Raw genomic sequence first — 4916 nt, forward strand, 5'->3', positions numbered from 1 at the left:
TAACTCCAAAGTAGAGATAGAAGCTTTTCAACAAAGCAGACAACATAAATAGCTTACAGTATTTAGGGGATGTAAGAGAAACTACAAATTAAACAATGAAGCACACCGATAATTTTCGAATTAGTCATCTAAAGCTATACATCCTTAAGTAAACCCTCGCATACAACAACATATCAAACGACCTACAAGGCTACAACTTGGCAACAGAGTTACAATGCAATGCTTCCAAGACACCCCATCTCAGGTTAACTGCTACACTCTCATCTCCTCCAACCAGGCTGAACCACCTTGTCTGAAATGTGACAAATCCACATTAAAGACAAAGTAAATAAAATTTTTGCATTAAAGGGGTATATACAACATACTGTAATTGAATGAACAATTTTGTACTTGTTCGATCATATAATCTTCTCTACAATCAATCATATGCATTGCCAATCCCAATGTGACACCAAAAGTAAAATCTCAGCCTCGGTAACACTACATTTAATCAATCCAAACCAACCCAAATGAAAAAAAAAATCTCACTTCCACTAACCTAATGGTATTAGCTTTTTACTTTATCATCAATGTGTCAAGAGATGAGTTAAAAGTGAAGGTTTTGACCGTTTTAGGCCAACCAACTCAGCATCTGGGTCATGATGTTAAATCTATTTTTGCTTTTTTACTTCTTTCTTGTCTTTTAATCATGACCAGTTGGAGATTGTTGAGCATCAACTTAGTTAAGGCTCTTAATGACGACAGTAAATTTTTAAGGCATATGTCCATGTGAAAGCAGAAACCATAATGAATATAGAAGTAAATCAAGGGTTGGTATCCTAATTCTTAACACATGTTAGAAAGGAAAAACGAATGGAGATATAGGAAGAAGCAATAGAGTTTCTTACCATCTCTAGAAGGTACACTCTCCATCTTCACACCATTTTCCAAAGAAGGGGTCTCAGTCTCAGCAACTGGATAGTTATTGTGTTCCACGCCAATTGGCTAATCCTTTGTCGTTTTTTCAGGGGCTTTAAATAAATCTGCAGAATCTGTTTGGTCAGCTAGAACATCTTTATCCCCTGGGTTTTCAGGAGAAATTACCATTTCCTGCTCAGAAATATCGGAAGTACGGAACGCTACTATCTCCACACTATGAAGAGGCTGTGGTTTCTCAGTTTCTGGACCAGGTTTCTCAGGAGCTGTTACTGCAGACGCTGAAACCTTTCTCAAGTTGCGTTTAACCCTCTCGAGTTCACTTTGGCTTTGTTCTTGCGCCACCTCTGTTTGACTGCTGACTTTCCTCAAGACGCGTTTGGGCTTATCAATTTCAGAAGAGGCTATACCACCATTTTCCCCATGCATCATGGTTGAAACCTTTCAGATAGTCCTCTTTGATTTTATATGTTCAGCCTCCGGCTCTCTCTGAGGCTTTGTTCTCATAGTCTTCTTGGTGCATACAGATGGTTCCCAAAAGCGGGATAATGACCAGCGTCCAAGCCAGCTCCGAGCTGAATTGGGTTCAACCAGATCATATTGAAGACTCAAGGGCATAGCAGTAGGTGATGTTGCAAGAAGCTGAACAAGCAATAAAGTACAGCTATAAGCATTTAAGTATTTCCAAATTCCAAGGAATGAGAAGTCAACAGTTTTAGGTTTGATCGGGTATCATGTAAAAAGTAAAAGATAATGGCAAAACCTTCCGGATAAATGGGTGACTTGCTAGCATTTCTGACCCAAGAAATGACCCCGAGTGTGCATCGACAGTTACCTATTACTTTATTAAGCAGCATTAAAATGGTCAGAGGCAATGCTAGAAAGGATTGAAGATGAAGTCTATTGTACGACAATGTGCTTGATTACCCCGCAAGAATCACAGACCACAGTATTAAATTTAAGCAAAAGACAGTGCCATGGTTAAGACTTGAGATATACAGCTGCACCATTCCAGCAAAGACAGCAGAGTTCTACTAGGGACTGATAATAGATGAATAAACCTAAAGCTAAATCCTGATAAATAACTAAGTCAACCTTAATAAGCAATGAACCGAGCAACGCTGATACAAAATGTTGATATTTTCAATTGCAAATGAACTAAAGCAGAAAAAATAAAGAAGCAAGACTAGTAGATTAATTAGTAGTTCGTACAAATAAGGGTTACCTGAAGCTCTACTTTCCCCACTTCAGGTATAGCATCTGAAAGCCTAATGCTTCTTCCACGAGCCAGTGCCTGGAACTTTACAATTGCCTGCATGGAACGCAAAGTAGATATAGCCTGCCTTCTAACCACATGTCCGCGAATAAGAGCTTGTAGCCTTATGATGCCCTTCAGAGCCCAAAAAGCACGACGAGACTGCCATTGAAATACGACCGGATCATGTAAAGTATTTTATGAGGCATGTATAAATGTATAGTAACTAGCACAGGAATATAAACAGATTCGCGATAAAAACAAGGTGCAAAGCTGGGGAATAGGCAGAAATGCATTTATATTTCCAGGTAACGTTATAATGTTAGAGGGATTCAGTAAGAATTTGTTCAATGAAAATTTATCATCACACCATTAGCCAAAACTTAAGGCAGTATCAAAATATGTGATACTACACACTGACAGTTGCATAACTAACTAGAATGCTTGACAAGATTAACTTACGATCAAATAAGGGCTAGTTGACAAAGTTATTTAAATACATATATTCTGAGATCTCAGCTGTCAGCAATCACGCATAATAACATTTTAGTCTACCAGACCAATGTCAACAGAAAGAACCTCTCTAAATGAAGAAGATACAGCTTTTAACCAGGAAGCAATTTATATACACAATGCTTGAAATTTTACCAAGTAGCCCCTAAAGACTGCTTGAGTTTTTGTTGCAGCTTGTTCTTGCCTCCTCATCTCCTCATCACTGACTGGAGCAAACTCATAACGCTTTGGGGAATCGATTCCTTGATCCACACAAGCTACATAAACAGCATCACATCGAGATCCAGATGTTCCTTTGTCGAGTTCCAAGTTCTCTACACCTCTCTTGGTCAATTGATCTGATATAAAAGAGGAATCCCCAGCTGGATCCTCGACTAGGGTCTTAACCACAGCCTTTTTATCAGGCGTCACATTCTTCACACAAACTAGCAACCATAATCAGTACAATTGATCCTCACGCCACACTGATCAGAGATCTTAACAGCTGAACCAACAAGGTTATTACTTTGTAATAGTTTGATTTAGAATGCTTCTTCCCAAAGAGCACCGTCTTGATCCACTTTCCTGCCAACTTCCCCATTGCAGCTCACCGCTAGATGCTATGCTAACTCAAATGAACTCCTCTACCCCAAAAGAAAACTGCCTGAAATTTTGATAACTAAACACGACCTAGTCTCATATTCCCCATCAGAAAATTTGTGTGCAGAAGGGCGGAAGCCTTCTAAATTAAGAAACACGAAAAGGCAAATTAAGATTCCAATTTCAAAAGAACATAACGTAGCTGTAAAATATGCAGAGACCAGGTGGAAAACAAGATTTATTGAGAAAGTGCATATTCAAAATTCAAATACAAAATTCGCACTGGTTTTTCTATATAATTCCTAAAAATATGAAAGCAAAAAGGAAATAAATAGAACCATACATGCAAATACAACAGTACCAACTACAGTGAGCAAAGATCTAGTAAGAAATTTATAACACATAAAATAGCTGTGCCGGAAAGAAATGCAGGTCCAGAAAATTACATGAACAAATGGCACAATGTGGTTCGGATCTAAGCTTCCTTGTATCTGAACATAAAAGACTTCTCTTTAACTCAACATTCTGGACCTACATATGTCTTCGAAAAAGAAACAGAGACCTAATAAACGAATAAAAAGAAAAAAGTGAAAATCCTCAAAAAAATGGAGTAATCATTCAGAAGCAAGTAGTTGAATGAGATGGAAGTAAAAACCATGGAGATAAACACGCCATTCTAACCTATTAAGTTGGCCCATTACCATTGCAGTGAAATGGACGCTCTTTCCTTCTCAGGCTCTCACTCCATCGACGAGAGATTTTGTGGGTAATTACACTGGGCATACAAAATGGTTCATCCTCGTTTTAAAATGGTACACCAAGTTCTGTATAAATCATACAAAAATTTCTAGTAACTAATTTGTCTTGAGATTTTGGTGAACTCTGTAATATTACTATGCCTTTTATGATTTGCATTTTTCGTTTAATATTTTTGTTTAAAAATAATGTTTATCCATTGGTTGGGGTTTGAAGCCCCTTACTCATATGTAGAGGTCACCACGGTTTAAGAACCGCCGGTTCCGAATCTGGGGTTTGAAGCCCCTTACCCATATGTAGAGGTCACCACGGTTTAAGAACCGCCAGTTCCCGGTTCGGAACCGGCGGTTCAGGTTCGAAAAAATGCCAAACCTGAACCGGCCCGCCTAGGTTCCGGCGGTTCCGGTTCTTGAACCGGTTCATACACGGTTCATAGCCGATTCAAGACCGGCGGTTTCCAGACGGTTCCGGTTTGGACCGCCGGTTCAAGTTCGTTTTTTTTTTTTTTTTTTTAATTTATTCATTTATAGTACTAATTACAAATTACACCTTGTAGTTGTAGTCTTTTACTATCGAATAAATAAATAAAACGAGAATGACAATTCAATTGACAAATAGAGTAGAAGTCGACATTGGAGTTGGACAATTGGAATTTTATTGATACAACTATACAAATTTGAACGATATGTCGATATTACAACTACAAATGTTGAAAATTGAAATTGCAAAAGAGTCAAAAGACTTAATACATAACATAATACATAATACATGTTAGCTTGTATAACAATTTAAATAAAAAAAACTTGAAGTAAAAAACAATAAATTATAAATGTAAATAGATAGTATATATATATATACTCTTAGTCGGCGAAGGAGATGTTTCTAGATAACTAAATTG

General features: G+C 37.6%; 1 pseudogene across 1 annotated transcript; it reads right to left on the reverse strand.

Moving 5' to 3' along the window:
- Positions 1 to 260: 260 nt before the first annotated feature.
- Positions 261 to 3960, reverse strand: LOC125220339 (protein IQ-DOMAIN 31-like; annotated as a pseudogene). The gene is made up of 6 exons (XR_016134341.1): positions 3944 to 3960; positions 2819 to 3824; positions 2141 to 2332; positions 1679 to 1756; positions 888 to 1557; positions 261 to 292 (listed from the first exon to the last, which is right to left on the reverse strand). The product of XR_016134341.1 is annotated as a protein IQ-DOMAIN 31-like (transcript).
- Between the last annotated feature and the right edge of the window lie 956 nt (positions 3961 to 4916).

Source organism: Salvia hispanica, chromosome 1 (genome assembly GCF_029641045.1).
Source record: "Salvia hispanica isolate PSC_SH4W2 chromosome 1, Shi_PSC_v1, whole genome shotgun sequence".
In the NCBI taxonomy this organism is placed as follows: Eukaryota; Viridiplantae; Streptophyta; class Magnoliopsida; order Lamiales; family Lamiaceae; genus Salvia; species Salvia hispanica.